The sequence below is a fragment of the Rhinoraja longicauda genome, chromosome 44, assembly GCF_053455715.1.
Source record: "Rhinoraja longicauda isolate Sanriku21f chromosome 44, sRhiLon1.1, whole genome shotgun sequence".
In the NCBI taxonomy this organism is placed as follows: Eukaryota; Metazoa; Chordata; class Chondrichthyes; order Rajiformes; family Arhynchobatidae; genus Rhinoraja; species Rhinoraja longicauda.
The window spans coordinates 7,274,399-7,292,619 of NC_135996.1; the positions used below are offsets into that span (position 1 = coordinate 7,274,399).

Below are 18,221 nucleotides of genomic sequence, written 5' to 3' on the forward strand. Positions count from 1 at the left end.
ACACACACTCTCTCTTACACACAGACTTGACACAACATACTCACACTCACGGGGTCTGACTCACACACACACCTGACTGAACACACACTCTCTTACACACACACACACACACTCCATGTCACACACAGACGTGACTGAACGCACACACACACACTTACACACACACTCTTACACACACACACATATAGACTTGACTGAAAACACTTACACACACACACACTTACACACACACACACACACAGACTTGACTGAACACACACACACACACACTCTTACACACTCTTACACACACACACACAGACTTGACTGAAGACACACACACACACACACCTGGCTGAATGCACACACGCACTTACACTTTTACACACACACACACACACACACAGACTTGACTGAAGACACACACACACATTCTTACACACACACACACACATAGACTTAACTGAAGACACACACACACACTCTTACACACACACACACACACATATAGATTTAACTGAAGACACACACACACACACACTAACACACACACACACATATATAGATTTAACTGAAGACACACACACACATATAGATTTAACTGAAGACACACACACACCTGGCTGAACGCACACACACTCTCTTACACACACACACACACACACATACAAAACACACAGACCTGGCTGAATGCACACTCTCTCATACACACATAGACGTGACTGAACACACACACTCTCTCACTCACACACACACACCTGACTGAAGTCACACACACACTTTCTCACACATACTCTCTATCACACACTCTCACCCTCTCTCACACTCACTCACACTCACTCGCACACCCTCAATCGGCAACACAGCAGCGGGGGTTGCAGGAGGGGGCGGATGGGCCGAGCGGCTGCAACAAAATGTATCGAGAAACTGCAACATTGTATCGAGAAACCGCGGTAATGTAGCAAAACCACGTTGTATCCAATGGCGCAAATGGCCACTCCAGCCTCGCCAATTGACCCCCAAAACCAGTTGCCCCTCACCCCCCCCCCCAGTTACCCCCCCACAGATGCCCCCCCACAGATACCAACACCCCCCCACAGATACCAACACCCCCCCCACAGATACCAACACCCCCCCACACAGATACCAACACCCCCCTACAGATGCCCCACACCCCCTTTCTAATTGACCCCACTCCTCCCCTCTCTCTCTCCCAATTGCCCCCCCCATTCTCCAATTGCCCCTTCGCTCCCTACTCCCCCCACCTAATGCCCCATCATTCTCCCAATTGCCCCCTCCCCTCTCAATTGCCCCGTCCCAGCCCCCTCCCCAATTCCCCCTAAGCCCCTCTACTCTCAATTGCCCTCCTCCCCCCTCAATCCCCACCCCCCCCAATGCCCTGTCCCCAATTGCCCCTCCATTCTAATTGTCCCATCCCCGACTGTACCCCCCCCCCCCCCCACCCTCCCTCGTTGCCCCCCTCCCCAGCCAACAAATATAACTGGGGCATTTCCACTGTCCCCTGTTGTCTTAAGAACACGTTTCTTTGTGGATCATTCGCACCTTCTTCTTGTAACTTCACGGGCAAAGGCAGGAGGTGTGTGTGTGAGTGTGTGTATGAGTGTGTGTATGTTTATGAGTGTATGTGTGTGGGGTGTGTGTATGAGTGTGTTTGTATGTATGTGTGTGTGTGTGTATGTGAGTGTCTGTATGAGTGTATGTGTGTGTGTGTATGTGTATGTGAGTGTGTGCGTATTAGTGTGTGTATGAGTGTGTATGAGTATGTGAGTGTGTATGAGTGTGTGTGTGCATGAGTGTGTCTTTAAAAAAAAAAATCGGCCCATTTGCCGTCCATTTGACTAACCTTGAATTTACAAGTCTACAAGCCTGTAAATGTTCCTACATTAACGCAAGATGTTGTATGGTTTGTGTGTCTGGGGGTATGTATGTATCTGTTTGTATGTGTGTGTGTGTGTGTGTGTGTGTGTATCTGTATGTGTCTATATGTGTGTGTATCTGTGTGCGTGTATATCTGTGTATATATATATATGTATCTGTGTGTCTGTATCTGTGTATGTATGTATCTCTTGTATGTAAGTATCTGTGTGTATATCTCTGTGTATCTGTGTGTGTATATATATCTGTGTGTGTCTGTATATCTGTGTGTGTGTGTGTGTGTGTGTGTGTGTGTGTGTGTGTATGTGTGTATCTGTGTCTGTGTATTTGTCTGTGTATTTGTCTGTGTATTTGTGTATATCTGTGTGTGTGTGTCTGTGTGTGTGTGTGTGTGTAGCTGTGTGTATAATCTGTATGTGTGTGCGTATCTGTGTGTATATCTGTGTGCGTGTGTGTATCTGTGTATTTATATGTGTGTGCGTGTGTGTGTGTGTGTGTGTGTGGGTATCCGTGTGTATTTATATGTGCGTGTGTGTATCTGCGTGTGTGTGAACAAGAGACGACAGAAAGCGGGGCGAGGCCTAAAAGTTCAAGCAGAAAGAGACCAAAAATAAATTGAGGGGCGGAGAGAGAGAGAGAGAGAGAGAGAGAGAGAGAGAGAGAGAGAGAGAGAGGGAGGGAGAAGGGGGGAGGGGGAGAGGGAGAGAGAGGGGAGCAGGAGAGGGGGAGAGGGAGAGAGAGAGAGAGAGAGGCAGGTTCTGTGAGAGGCGGAAGGGATTGTTGGTGACTGAGCTGCAATGGCCGCTGCAGATTTCTCTTCCTTGCTCTAACTCTGCTCCCTGCACCACAATAACATGCAAAGCCTGGACTTACAGTGGGTCCATTTCCCAACTGGGCTGGAGAATTCTCAGCCTGCAAAGTCTGTGTTAACGGGGGCCTGTGCTCCTGTGTGTGTGTGTGTGTGTGTGTATGTATGTTTGCATCTGCGTGTGTTTGTGCCTGAATCTCTGTGTGTGTGTATATCTATGTGTATGTGTGCGCGTGCGTGTGTGTGTATCTGTGTGTGTATATCTGTGTGTGTGTGTGTATATCCGTGTGTGTGTGCGTGTATCTGCGTGTGTTTATCTGCGTGTGTTTGTGCCTATATCTCTGTGTGTGTGTGTGTGTGTATCCGTGTGTGTGTGTGCATGCATATGTGTGTATCTGAGTGTGTTTGTGCCTGTATCTGTGTGTGTGTGTATATCTATGTGTATGTGTGTGCGTGCGTGTGTGTATCTGTGTGTGTTTGTGCCTGTATCTGTGCGTGTGTATCTGAGTCTGTATATCTGTGTGTGTCTGTGTCTGTGTGCGTATGTATGTATCTGTGTGTCTGTATATCTGTGTGGGGTGTGGGGTGTGTGTGTGTGGTGTGTGTGGGGTGTGTGTGTGTGTGGGGTGTGTGTGGGGTGTGTGTGTGTGTGGGGTGTGTGTGTGTGGGGTGTGTGTGTGTGGGGTGTGTGTGTGTGTGGGGTGTGTGTGTGGGGTGTGTGTGTGTGTGGGGTGTGGGGTGTGTGTGTGGTGTGTGGGGTGTGTGTGTGTGGGGTGTGTGTGTGGGGTGTGTGTGTGTGTGGGGTGTGTGTGGGGTGTGGGGTGTGTGTGTGGGGTGTGTGTGTGGGGTGTGTGTGTGTGGTGTGTGTGGGGTGTGTGTGTGTGGGGTGTGTGTGTGTGTGTGGGGTGTGTGTGTGTGGGGTGTGTGTGTGGGGTGTGTGTGTGTGGGGTGTGTGTGTGTGGGGTGTGTGTGTGTGTGTGTGTGGGGTGTGGGTGTGTGTGGGTGACCACTGGCCTTTAACGGCGTGAAAGCAGGCCCTTCAGCCCAACTTGCCCATGCCGGCCGACATGCCCCATCTACACTAGTCCCCCAGCCCTCTAAACCTAAGGCAGACACAAAATGCCGCAGTAACTCAGCGGATCGGGCAGCATCTGTGGAGAACATGGATAGGTGACGTTTCACAGAGTGCTGGAGTAACTCAGCGGGTCAGGCAGCATCTGTGGAGAGAAGGAATGGGTGTCGTTTCGGGTTGAGACCCTTCTTCAGACTGATGTAAGGGGAGGGGGGGGGGGGGAGGGGGCGGGGAGGGGGGGGGATGGGAATCAAAGATAGAAAGTCGTCGGAGACAGGAAGACTGGTGGGAGAACTGGGAAGGGGAGGGGAAAGAGAGGGGATGCAGGAACTATCTGATAACTCAGCTGCCTGACCCGCTGAGTTACTCTAGCATTTTAGACAATAGACAATAGACAATAGGTGCAGGAGGAGGCCATTCGGCCCTTCGAGCCTGTACGCACCGCCATTCAATGTGATCATGTCTGATCACTCTCAATCAGTACCCCGTTCCTGCCTTCTCCCCGTACCCCCTGACTCCGCTATCCTTAAGAGCTCTATCCAGCTCTCTCTTGAATGCATTTAGAGAATTGGCCTCCACTGCCTTCTGAGGCAGAGAATTCCACAGATTTACAATTCTCTGAGTGAAAAAGTTTTTCCTCATCTCAGTTCTAAATGGCCTACCCCTTATTCTTAAACTGTGGCCCCTTGTTCTGGACTTCCCCAACATTGGGAACATGTTTCCTGCCTCTAAAGTGTTCAACCCCTTAATAATCTTATACGTTTCGATAAGATCTCCTCTCATCCTTCTAAATTCCAGTGTATACAAGCCTAGTCGCTCCAGTCTTTCAACATATGATAGTCCCGCCATTCCGGGAATTAAGCTAGTAAACCTACGCTGCACGCCCTCAATAGCAAGAATATCCTTCCTCAAATTTGGAGACCAAAACTGCACACAGTACTCCAGGTGCGGTCTCACTAGGGTCCTGTACAACTGCACACAGTACTCCAGGTGCGGTCTCACTAGGGCCCTGTACAACTGCACACAGTACTCCAGGTGCGGTCTCACTAGGGCCCTGTACAACTGCAGAAGGACCTCTTTGCTCCTATACTCAACTCCTCTTGTTATGAAGACCAACATTCCATTGGCTTTCTTCACTGCCTGCTGTACCTGCATGCTTCCTTTCAGTGACTGATGCACTAGGACACCCAGATCTCGTTGTACGTCCCCTGTTCCTAACTTGACACCATTCAGATAATACTCTGCCTTCGATTTTAACCAGCATCTGCAGTTTTTTTCCCTTCTCCCTCTAAACCTATTCCGTCTCTCCAGAGATGCTGCCTGTCCCACTGAGGTGCTCCAGCATTTTATGCCTCCCCACACACTATCGTTAATTTGCGTGTCCAAATGTCGTGTAAAGTCATAAGAGTCCTGCAGTGCGGAAACAGGCCCTTCAGCCCAACGTGCTCATGCTGACCCTCATGCCCCATCTACCTGCGTTTGGCCCATATATAGCCCTCCAAACCTGTCCATGCACCTGTCCAAATATTTCTTAAACATTGAGGTAGTATTCAGTCTAAGAATTAAAAGGGGAGGCCGTTTAAAACTGAGGTGAGAAGAAACTTTTTCACCCAGAGAGTTTGCGGATGACACGAAGCTGGGTGGCAGTGTTAGCTGTGAGGAGGATGCTAGGAGGCTGCAGAGTGACTTGGATAGATTAGGTGAGTGGGCAAATGCATGGCAGATGCAGTATAATGTGGATAAATGTGAGGTTATCCACTTTTGTTGCAAGAACAGGAAAGCAGACTATTATCTGAATGGTGGCCGATTAGGAGAAGGGGAGATACAACGAGACCTGGGTGTCGTGGTGCACCAGTCATTGAAAGTAGGCATGCAGGTGCAGCAGGCAGTGAAGAAAGCGAATGGTATGTTAGCATTCATAGCGAGGGGATTTGAGTATAGGAGCAGGGAGGTTCTGCTGCAGTTGTACAGGGCATTGATGAGACCACACCTGGAGTATTGCGTACAGTTTTGGTCTCTAATCTGAGGAAAGACATTCTTGCCATAGAGGGAGTACAGAGAAGGTTCACCAGATTGATTCCTGGGATGGCAGGACTTTCATATGAAGAAAGACTGGATAGACTCGGCTTGTACTCGCTGGAATTTAGAAGATTGAGGGGGGATCTTATAGAAACTTACAAAATTCTTAAGGGGTTGGACAGGCTAGATGCAGGAAGATTGTTCCCGATGTTGGGGAAGTCCAGAACAAGGGGTCACAGTTTAAGGATAAGGGGGAAGTCTTTTAGGACCGAGATGAGAACGTTTTTTTTCACACAGAGAGTGGTGAATCTGTGGAATTCTCTGCCACAGAAGGTAGTTGAGGCCAGTTCATTGGCTATATTTAAGAGGGAGTTAGATGTGGCCCTTGTGGCTAAAGGGATCAGGGGGTATGGAGAGAAGGCAGGTACGGGATACTGAGTTGGATGATCAGCCATGATCATATTGAATGGCGGTGCAGGCTCGAAGGGCCGAATGGCCTACTCCTGCACCTATTTTCTATGTTTCTATGAATCTGTGGAATTCGCTGCCACAGAGGGCAGTGGAGGCCGATTCACTGGATGAATTTAAAAAAGAGTTAGATAGAGCTCTAGGGGCTAGTGGAACCAAGGGATATGGGGAGAAGGCAGGCACGGGTTACTGATTGGGGATGATAAGCCATGATCACTATGAATGGCGGTGCTGGCTCGAAGGGCCAAATGGCCTCCTCCTGCACCTATTTTCCATGTTTCTATGTTTCTAGTACCTGCCTAAACTATCTCCTCCGGCAGCTTGTTCCTTACATCCACCATTCTTTGTGTAAAATAAAAAGTTACCCCTCGGGTTAAACTTTTCCCCTCTCCCCCACCTTAAACCTATGTCCTCTGGTTCTCGATATCCCCCTACTCTGGGCAAAAGACTGCATTTACCCGATCTATTCCTCTCATGAATTTATACGGCAATATAAGATCACCCCTCAATTTTCCAGGGCTGAGAAATCTAAAGTTAGAGGGCTTGGGTCTCAACCCGAAACGTCACCCATTCCTTCTCTCCAGTGCATCAGTCACTGAAAGGAAGCATGCAGGTACAGCAGGCAGTGAAGAAAGCCAATGGCATGTTGGCCCTCATAACAAGAGGAGTTGAGTATAGGAGCAAAGAGGTCCTTCTGCAGTTGTACAGGGCCCTAGTGAGACTGCACCTGGAGTACTGTGTGCAGTTGTACAGGGCCCTAGTGAGACTGCACCTGGAGTACTGTGTGCAGTTGTACAGGGCCCCAGTGAGACCGCACCTGGAGTACAGGGTGCAGTTTTGGTGTGCAAGTTTGAGGAAGGATATTCTTGCTATTGAGGGCGTGCAGCGTAGGTTTACTAGGTTAATTCCCGGAATGGCGGGACTGTCATATGTTGAAAGACTGGAGCGACTAGGCTTGTATACACTGGAATTTAGAGGGATGAGAGGGGATCTTATCGAAACATATAAGATTATTAAGGGGTTGGACACGTTAGAGGCAGGAAACATGTTCCCAATGTTGGGGGAGTCCAGAACCAGGGGCCACACAGTTTAAGAATAAGGGGTCGGCCATTTAGAATGGAGATGAGGAAAAACTTTTTCAGTCAGAGAGTTGTGAATCTGTGGACTTCTCCGCCACCGGTCGCCGCCTTTTGCACAATGGCAAAGCCGAACTATCGGCAGTCGAACCATCTGGACCTGGGGTACATTCAGCCCGTCGGGCGACACAGCGGGTAGAGCTGCTGCCTCACAGCGCCAAAGACCCGGGTTCCATCCCAACCACGGGGGCTGTCAGTGCGGAGTTTGCACGTTCTCTCCATTTTTTACATTTACACCAAGCCAATTAACCTACAAACCCGCACGTCTTTGGAGTGTGGGAGGAAATGGAAGATTTCAGAGAAAACCCACGGGGAGAAAGTGCAAACTCCGCACAGCCCGCGGTCGGGATGGAACCCGGGTCTCCGGCGCTGCATTCGCTGTGGTACACCAGTCATTGAAAGTGGTACACCAGTCATTGAAAGTAGGCATGCAGGTGCAGCAGGCAGTGAAGAAAGTGGATGGTATGTTGGCATTCATAGCGAGGGGATTTGAGTATAGGAGCAGGGAGGTTCTGCTGCAGTTGTACAGGGCATTGGTGAGACCACACCTGGAGTGTTGCGTACAGTTTTGGTCTCCTAATCTGAGGAAAGACATTCTTGCCATAGAGGGAGTACAGAGAAGGTTCACCAGATTGATTCCTGGGATGGCAGGACTTTCATATGAAGAAAGACTGGATAGACTCGGCTTATACTCGCTGGAATTTAGAAGATTAAGGGGGGATCTTATAGAAACTTACAAAATTCTTAAGGGGTTGGACAGGCTAGATGCAGGAAGATTATTCCCGATGTTGGGGAAGTCCAGAACAAGGGGTCACAGTTTAAGGATAAGGGGGAAGTCTTTTAGGACCGAGATGAGAAAACATTTCTTCACACAGAGAGTGGTGAATCTGTGGAATTCTCTGCCACAGAAGGTAGTTGAGGCCAGTTCATTGGCTATATTTAAGAGGGAGTTAGATGTGGCCCTTGTGGCTAAAGGGATCAGGGGGTATGGAGAGAAGGCAGGTACGGGATACTGAGTTGGATGATCAGCCATGATCATATTGAATGGCGGTGCGTACAGGCTCGAAGGGCCGAAGGGCCTACTCCTGCACCTCTTTTCAATATTTCTATGTTTCCAACTCTACCGCTGTGCCACCGTGCCACTTCTATACTGCATCTCTGAGCTAAGCTAGTATCACTCTCTCTCCAAGTGCGGTCTCGTAAATTTTGCCCGGATTAAAAGAGGTGCCGCACAGACCACCCGATCCTGGGAAATCGGCGTTGGACTTGCGTCCGGCTATTTGCACGCCGGTTTGCAAGAGACTGCAGGCGCTGGGGGGTCTCGAGCAAAAACACAGACTGCTGTAGGAACTCATCAGGTCGGGCAGCATCTGTGGAGGTGAATGGACAGACTAAACTTTGGGTCGTGACCTTTCTTCACATCAATCTGAGCCAAAATTTTGTCTGTCCGCAGAGGATCTTCCACAGATGCTGCCCGACCTGCTGAGTTCCTCCAGGAGTTTGTGTATATAGAAACATAGAAAAAAGGTGCAGCAGTAGGCCATTCGGCCCTTCGAGCCTGTACGCACCGCCATTCAATATGATCATGGCTGATCATCCAACTCAGTATCCCGTACCTGCCTTCTCTCCATACCCCCTGACCCCTTTAGCCACAAGGGCCACATCTAACTCCCTCTTAAATATAGCCAATGAACTGGCCTCACTTGACTTGACTTGACTTGACCTTCTGTGGCAGAGAATTCCACAGATTCACCACTCTCTGTGTGAAAAAAAACTTTCTCATCTCGGTCCTAAAAGACTTCCCCCTTATCCTTAAACTGTGTGACCCCTTGTTCTGGACTTCCCCAACATCGGGAACAATCTTCCTGCATTTAGCCTGTCCAACCCCTTAAGAATTTTGTAAGTTTCTATAAGATCCCCCCTCAATCTTCTAAATTCCAGCGAGTACAAGCCGAGTCTATCCAGTCTTTCTTCATATGAAAGTCCTGCCATCCCAGGAATCAATCTGGTGAACCTTCTCTGTACTCCCTCTATGGCAAAAATGTCCTTCCTCAGATTAGGAGACCAAAACTGTACGCAATACTCCAGGTGTGGTCTCACCAATGCCCTATACAACTGATATATATATATATATATATACTGATGAGCCACCTGCCTAATCATGACCACCTGCATAATACGCTGTTGGTCCTCCGTGTGTCACCAAAACAGCGCCGACCCGCCAAGGCACGGACTCTACAAGACCCCTGAAGGTGTCCTGTGGTATCCGGCCACCAAAACATTATCAGCAGATCCTTTAGCAGCACCCCACAAGCCTTGCCGTTTCTGAGATGCTCTGACCCAGTCGTCTGGCCATAACAATTTGGCCCTTGTCAAAGTCGCTCAGGTCTTTACTCCTGCCCATTTCTCCTGCCCATCCAACACGTCAACCTCAAGAACTGACTGCTCACTTGCTGCCTAATATATCCCACCCCTTGACAGGTGCCATTGTAACGAGATAATTGTTATTCACTTCGCCCGTCGGTGGTCATAATGTTTTGGCTCGTCAGTGTGTGTATATATCACAACTTTGTCACTGGTTTTAACAAGTGTTAGGGGGAATTGATCCTACATGTACACCATGTGTTATAAATATAATGCTCCTGGATATTTTGAAGATTCTGTATAACTCTGTGTAACAACACTGTGTATTATAGTGATTATGATCTAGAAATTGCTCCATTTTAGTGATGTGTACTTAATAGGTGTAATATTCTGAGATTATCACTCCCAGTGTATACCAGGAGACCACACTTGGATTTTAAGAAGCATTTCATGGAGGAAAGATTTAATAGGAATCTGAAGGGTAACTTTTTCCACACAGAGGGTGGTGGGTGTGTGGAACGAGCTGCCGGAGGAGGTAGTTGAGGCTGGGACTATCCCAACGTTTAAGAAACAGTTAGACAGGTACATGGATAGGGCAGGTTTGGAGGGATATGGACCAAACGCAGACAGGTGGGACTAGTGTAGATGGGGCAAGTGGGCTAGGGTGGGCAAGTTGGGCCGAAGGGCCTGTTTCCACGCTCTCTGACTGCACTGCGGGCAGTCCTGGTCAACCAGCCACAGTAAGGATGGCATTAAGTTGAAATGGATGCAGAAGCAATTTGCCAGGCTGTTAGATAGACACAAAGTGCTGGAGTAACTCAGCAGGTCAGGCAGCATCTGTGGAGAACCTGGATAGGTGACGTTTCACAGAGTGCTGGAGTAACTCAGCGGGTCAGGCAGCATCTCTGGAGAGAAGGAATGGGTGACGTTTAGGGCCAAGACCCTTCTTCAGACCGATGTCAGGGGAGGGGGTGGGACAAAGATAGGACGTTTCACAGAGTGCTGGAGTAACTCAGCGGGTCAGGAGGCATCTGTGGAGAACATGGATAGGTGACGTTTCACAGAGTGCTGGAGTAACTCAGCGGGTCAGGCAGCTTCTGTGGAGAACATGGATAGGTGACGTTTCACAGAGCGCTGGAGTAACTTAGCGGGTCAGGCAGCATCTCTGGAGAGAAGGAATGGGTGACATTTTGGCGTTCGGGTCTGAAGAAAGGTCTCGACCCAAAACATCACCCATTTCTTCTCTCCCGAGATGCTGCCTGACCCGCTGAGTTACTCCAGCATTTTGTGTCTACCTTTGATTTAAACCAGCATCTGCAGTTTTCTTTCCTGCGCATCTGCAGTTCCTTCCTGCACACTTGTATCGTAAATCTCCTGTGACGTTGTAAGTTCACGTTCTGTGACTCTGTTGTGCGATGTGTGTTTGGCTTTTTGCGATGTGATGCCCCTTTTTTCTTGATTAGTGGGGCAGAAACCGGTGGAGGGAGATCATGCTTACAGTGAGCTGACATTTATTATTTGTGTTAATCTCCGCTATCGCTGACACAATGCCTTTTATAATCAAAACTGCCCGCCTCAGCAGCTACCAGTCGGATTCGACTCTTAAATAGAGGCCCAGGCTTGGCTGGGCCCAAGCAATGGCTTGGCTACAGCTACGGTTGCCAACTGTCCCGTATTAGCTGGGAATCCCGTATTTTGGGCCAAATTTGTTTGTCCCGAACGGGACCTCCCTTGCCCCGTATTAGGCCCGGGGGGCACTGTAGGCCCAGACACTGTAGGCCCGGGGGGCACTGTAGGCTCGGATGCTGTAGACCCGGACGCTGTAGGCCCGAGGGGCACTGTAGGCCCGGACACTGTAGGCCCGGACACTGTAGGCCCGGTGGGCACTGTAGGCCCGGACGCTGTAGGTCTCAACACTCTAGGTTTCCAACATTTTAGCTCCGGACAGTGTAGGCCCGGATGCCCGGGCGCCGCCTAACGGAGGTTGCCTAGCAACTCGCCTCCCGGCCCAGGAGGCCGCCATTGGTGGAGCGGGAGCACGTGGCCGCTGGCTGGGTGAGGTCACGTGGGGTGCGGGGCGGTGACGTCACCTTGTCCCATATTTGGGAGTGAGATAGTTGGCAACCCCTAGCTGCAGTTTCAGTGGATCTTTTCATTTAGAAACATAGAAAAATAGGTGCAGGAGGAGGCCATTCGGCCCTTTGAGCCAGCGCCGGCATTCAATATGATCATGGCTGATCATCCAGAATCAGTACCCTGTTCCTGCTTTCTCCCCATACCCCTTGATTCCCTTAGCCCCCAGAACTATATCTAACTCACCCTTGAAATGGTTATCTTCATAAGAAAGGAGCAATAACATAACTAATGTGTAGGAAAGAACTGCAGATGCTGGTTTAAACCGAAGGTAGACGCAAAATGCTGGAGTAACTCAGCGGGACGGGCAGCATCTGTGGAGAGAAGGAATGGGGGACGTTTTGGACCAAAGACTGAAGAAGGGTCTCGACCAGAAACGTCGCCCATTCCTTCTCTCCAGAAATAACTAACGGTTCAATTGGTGACAGTAACTAAGGGTGAACATTATCTGAAGTGATGGTATTTTCACTGTTTTAGAATCCTCTGCTCTGCGGATAAGCCTGCGTCTGTTTGTTTGTTCCACTGAGGGCTGTGTTTGTGTGTTCCAGTGAGGGCTGTGTTTGTGTGTTCCAGTGAGGGCTGTGTTTGTGTGTTCCAGTGAGGGCTGTGTTTGTGTGTTCCAGTGAGGGCTGTGTTTGTGTGTTCCAGTGAGGGCTGTGTTTGTGTGTTCCAGTGAGGGCTGTGTTTGTGTGTTCCAGTGAGGGCTGTGTTTGTTTGTTTGTGTGTTCGTTCGTACCTTTTAAAAAAAAAATATTTTTAAAATTTAGAGATAGAAACAGGCCCTTCGGCCCACCGAGTCCGCGCCGCCCAGCGATCCCCGCACACTAACACTATCCTACACACACTAGGGACAACTTTTACATTTACCCAGTCAATTAACCTACAAACCTGCACGTCTTTGGAGTGTGGGAGGAAACCGAAGATCTCGGAGAAAACCCACGCAGGTCACGGGGAGAACGTGCAAACTCCGTACAGACGGCACCCGTAGTCAGGATCGAACCTGAGTCTCCGGCGCTGTATTTGCTGTAAGGCAGCAACTCTACCGCTGTGCCACTGTGCCAGTGAAGGCTGCGTGCGTTTGTTCGTGAGTTTGTTTGTTTGTTCCGGTGAAGGCGCTGTGCACACGGCAGCTAGCCGACAGTAGCTTGGTCTTTCACTTTCAATTTAACTTTAATTTCAAGTTTTTGCGTACCTGGTCGTGCTTCACGATTGTTGGCGGACCAATGTCCCTCCGGGGATGAATAAAGTTGTGTCGTGTCGTATTCCTACTTGGATCTTCCCGTGGCTAAATGGCAAACCATGTTACAGGCATCACAGTCCCTGCTTTCCCTCTCTATCCCCCCCCCCCCCCCCCCCCCACCAGTCTTCCTATCTCCAACTACATTCTATCTTTGTCCCGCCCCCTCCCCTGACATCAGTCTGAAGAAGGGTCTCGACCCGAAACGTCACCCATTCTTTTTCTCCAGAGATGCTGCCCGACCCGCTGAGTTACTCCAGCACTCTGTGGAACGCCATCTATCCATTTTCTCCACAGATGCTGCCTGACCCGCTGAGTTACTCCAGCACTCTGTGAAACGCCACTTATCCATGTTCTCCACAGATGCTGCCTGACCCGCTGAGTTACTCCAGCACTCTGTGAAACGCCACTTATCCATGTTCTCCACAGATGCTGCCTGACCCGCTGAGTTACTCCAGCACTCTGTGAAACGCCACCTATCCATGTTCTCCACAGACGCTGCCTGACCCGCTGAGTTACTCCAGCATTTTGTGTCTACCTTTATATTTTTTCTGCCTGAAGAAGGGTCCTGATCCAAAACGTCACCCATGGATGTTCTCCATAGACGCTGCCTGGCCCGCCGAGTTACTCCAGCACTTTGTCTCATTGTGGCAAGCCAAAGTCCACCGTTCCTTGTGTCTATGTTTATTTTTCATCTATTGGGTATGATTCCCCGTCTCCATCCATCCCTCTCCTCCACAGCTGCAGAAACCCTCATCCACGCCTTCATCACCTCCCGTCTGGACTACTGCAACAGCCTCCTCTATGGCGCACCCTCAAAAATCATCAATAAACTTCAATACATTCAAAACTCCGCTGCCCGTCTACTCACAAACACCTCGATCCGTGACCATATCACCCCCGTCCTTTATAAACTCCACTGGCTCCCCATCCCCCAGAAAATCCAGTACAAAATCCTCCTCATAACCTACAAAGCCCTCCATAACCTGGCCCCATCCTACCTGACCGACCTCCTCCACAGGCACACTCCCACCTGCACCCTCCGCTCTGCCGCTGCCAATCTCCTATCCCCCCACATCCGGACTAAACTCAGATCCTGGGGGGACAGGGCTTTCTCCATCGCTGCTCCCACCCTATGGAACTCACTACCCCAAACCGTTAGAGACTCCCCCACACTCACCACATTCAAAACATCGCTGAAGTCTCACCTGTTCAGTACTGCCTTCAACCACTGAAGGTCACCTCACCTTCTGTCTCCTTTCTCTGTTCATTTATTTATTTACTTATTTATCTATTTATTCATTTCCCTATGTTCTCAAAATCTCTATAAAGCGTCTTTGAGTATATGAAAAGCGCTATATAAATAAAATGTATTATTATTATTATTCATACCTGTCTTACGGTAATAATATTCCTCAGGGAATCATTACAATGTACACATTGTACACTGCTTTGTAACTTTGTTGGTCGCCTTTATAGGAATAGACTATAAGGTCCTCCTTATAGCAGTCACGTGAATTTTCCGCGGATTACCGCTTTTTTCTAAAATCCATTTTCCGCGCTTTTTGCACGTTTTTCACTTTGCCAAATAAACGGAGAAATCGGTTCAAAAAAAGAAAGAAAATTATATAAACGATGAACAGACTTGTAACGAACACTAGGTTTCCGCTAGAGGTTCCGCGAGAAATTCTCCCCCCACGGAAGTCTCCCCGAAAATGTGGCACCTCGGCTGGGCAAGGCAGCCAATCTCGACCTCATCCGGACTTCCACTGCCGATCGGTGGGTTGAATTTGCAACCTGCGGCCGAGGGCTCTGGAACTCCAGCCCAGCTGGAGCCAGCACATCTATCCCCATCGTCGAGCGACTTCCTTGGCCGGCTGGATAAAACAGCAAAGCCCTGGAACCAAGAGTGCCAGAAAATCAGTGGAGGAACTGTAATGAGTAAATATTAAATTTAAGTGCAAGATTATATAACTAAATTAATTTAAGACGGGGTTAAAATATAAAACACAGCAGAAAAGCCAATTACCACCTTTTTGGGCTGATTATCAATTGAATTTACTTCAAAATTTTATTAGTTTACAGCGACATCTTCACATTATTTTGTGATGTCCATTTGTACTTTGAAATGCACTAAAAGAGGCTTGAAACTGGTAATTTTGTGGGTACTTTTTTGACCCCCTTTGTACGCCACACGCAAGCGCTCGGCTCTTTTCCTCTTCTTTTACCTCACTCACATAGTCTACTTTCATATGAAGAAAGACTGGATAGACCCGGCTTGTACTCGCTGGAATTTAGAAGATTGAGGGGGGATCTTATAGAAACGTACAGAATTCTTAAGGGGTTGGACAGGCTAGATGCAGGAAGATTGTTCCCGATGTTGGGGAAGTCCAGAACAAGGGGTCACAGTTTAAGGATAAGGGGGAATCTTTTAGGACCGAGATGAGAAAGTTTTTTTTCACACAGAGAGTGGTGAATCAGTGGAATTCTCTGCCACAGAAGGTAGTTGAGGCCAGTTCATTGGCTATATTTAAGAGGGAGTTAGATGTGGCCCTTGTGGCTAAAGGGATCAGGGGGTATGGAGAGAAGGCAGGTTACGGGATACTGAGTTGGATGATCAGCCATGATCATATTGAATGGCGGTGCGTACAGGCTCGAAGGGCCGAATGGCCTACTCCTGCACCTATTTTCTATGTTTCCATAGGAGAGTCCCTCCTTCCCTATGCCCCTCCTCGAGCGCTCAGGTCTTCTGATGCCGGCCTGTTAGTCACTCAACGCCTCATCCGTAAGAAAATTGGCGAAGCAGCCTTTTTCAACTAGGCCTCAAACTGCAATATCAGACCCAGGCCCATGAGAGACACCCACTCAGTTGAGATTTTTAAACAGCAGTTATAAACATATCTTTTTATTCAAGCTTTTAACTGATTTTACTTCCTTAGTTTTTTTACACTCCCGATTTTACATTTTACATTTTTAATATAAATCTGTGCTTTGTGTGTGACTAACTGCCTAGGTAGACACAAAATGCTGGAGTAACTCAGCGGGTCAGGCAGCATCTGTGGAGAACATTGATAGGTGACGTTTCACAGAGTGCTGGAGTAACTCAGCGGGTCAGGCAGCATCTGTGGAGAGAAGGAATGGGTGAAGTTTCGGGCCGAGACCCTTCTTCAGACCGATGGCAGGGGAGGGGGCGGGACAAAGATAGAAAGTAGTCGGAGACGGGAAGACTGGTGGGAGAACTGGGCAGGCGGAGGGGATAGAGAGGGAAAGCAGGGACTATCTGAAGTTAGAGAAGTCAATGTTCATACCGCTGGGGTGTAAGCTGCCCAAGTGAACAGGGTACAGTACCGGTGGGGACGGGTGTGTGTGTAACACTGGGGTACAGTACCGGTGGGGACGGGTGTGTGTGTGTAACACTGGGGTACAGTACCGGTGGGGACGGGTGTGTGTGTAACACTGGGGTACAGTACCAGTGGGGACGGGTGTGTGTGTAACACTCGGGTACAGTACCGGTGGGGACGGGTGTGTGTGTGTAACACTGGGGTACAGTACCGGTGGGGACGGGTGTGTGTGTGACACTGGGGTACAGTACCGGTGGGGACGGGTGTGTGTGTGACACTGGGATACAGTACCGGTGGGGACGGGTGTGTGTGTGACACTGGGGTACAGTACCGGTGGGGACGGGTGTGTGTGTGACACTGGGGTACAGTACCGGTGGGGACGGGTGTGTGTGTGACACTGGGGTACAGTACCGGTGGGGACGGGTGTGTGTGTGACACTGGGGTACAGTACCGGTGGGGACGGGTGTGTGTGTGACACTGGGGTACAGTACCGGTGGGGACGGGTGTGTGTGTGACACTGGGGTACAGTACCGGTGGGTCTGTGTAACACTGGGGTACAGTACCGGTGGGGACGGGTGTGTGTGTGACACTGGGGTACAGTACCGGTGGGGACGGGTGTGTGTGTGACACTGGGGTACAGTACCGGTGGGGACGAGTGTGTGTGTGACACTGGGGTACAGTACCGGTGGGGACGGGTGTGTGTGTGACACTGGGGTACAGTACCGGTGGGGACGGGTGTGTGTGTGACACTGGGGTACAGTACCGGTGGGGACGGGTGAGTGTGTAACACTGGGGTACAGTACCGGTGGGGACGGGTGTGTGTGTGACACTGGGATACAGTACCGGTGGGGACGGGTGTGTGTGTGACACTGGGGTACAGTACCGGTGGGGACGGGTGTGTGTGTGACACTGGGGTACAGTACCGGTGGGGACGGGTGTGTGTGTGACACTGGGGTACAGTACCGGTGGGGACGGGTGTGTGTGTGACACTGGGGTACAGTACCGGTGGGTCTGTGTAACACTGGGGTACAGTACCGGTGGGGACGGGTGTGTGTGTGACACTGGGGTACAGTACCGGTGGGGACGGGTGTGTGTGTGACACTGGGGTACAGTACCGGTGGGGACGGGTGTGTGTGTAACACTGGGGTACAGTACCGGTGGGGACAGGTGTGTGTGTGACACTGGGGTACAGTACCGGTGGGGACGGGTGTGTGTGTAACACTGGGGTACAGTACCGGTGGGGACGGGTGTGTGTGTGACACTGGGGTACAGTACTGGTGGGGACGGGTGTGTGTGTGACACTGGGGTACAGTACCGGTGGGGACGGGTGTGTGTGTAACACTGGGGTACAGTACCGGTGGGGACGGGTGTGTGTGTGACACTGGGATACAGTACCGGTGGGGACGGGTGTGTGTGTGACACTGGGGTACAGTACCGGTGGGGACGGGTGTGTGTGTGACACTGGGGTACAGTACCGGTGGGGACGGGTGTGTGTGTGACACTGGGGTACAGTACCGGTGGGTCTGTGTAACACTGGGGTACAGTACCGGTGGGGACGGGTGTGTGTGTGACACTGGGGTACAGTACCGGTGGGGACGGGTGTGTGTGTGACACTGGGGTACAGTACCGGTGGGGACGGGTGTGTGTGTGACACTGGGGTACAGTACCGGTGGGGACGGGTGTGTGTGTGACACTGGGGAACAGTACCGGTGGGGACGGGTCTGTGTGTGTGTTTAACACTGGGGTACAGTACCGGTGGGGACGGGTG

The 18,221-nt window shown here is 50.2% G+C and overlaps 1 protein-coding gene across 2 annotated transcripts in view; it reads left to right on the forward strand.

Moving 5' to 3' along the window:
* Window positions 1-18,221, forward strand: part of LOC144612405 (ubiquitin-conjugating enzyme E2 Q1-like) — a 57,708-nt gene that overhangs the window by 695 nt on the left and 38,792 nt on the right. The window lies entirely within an intron of this gene.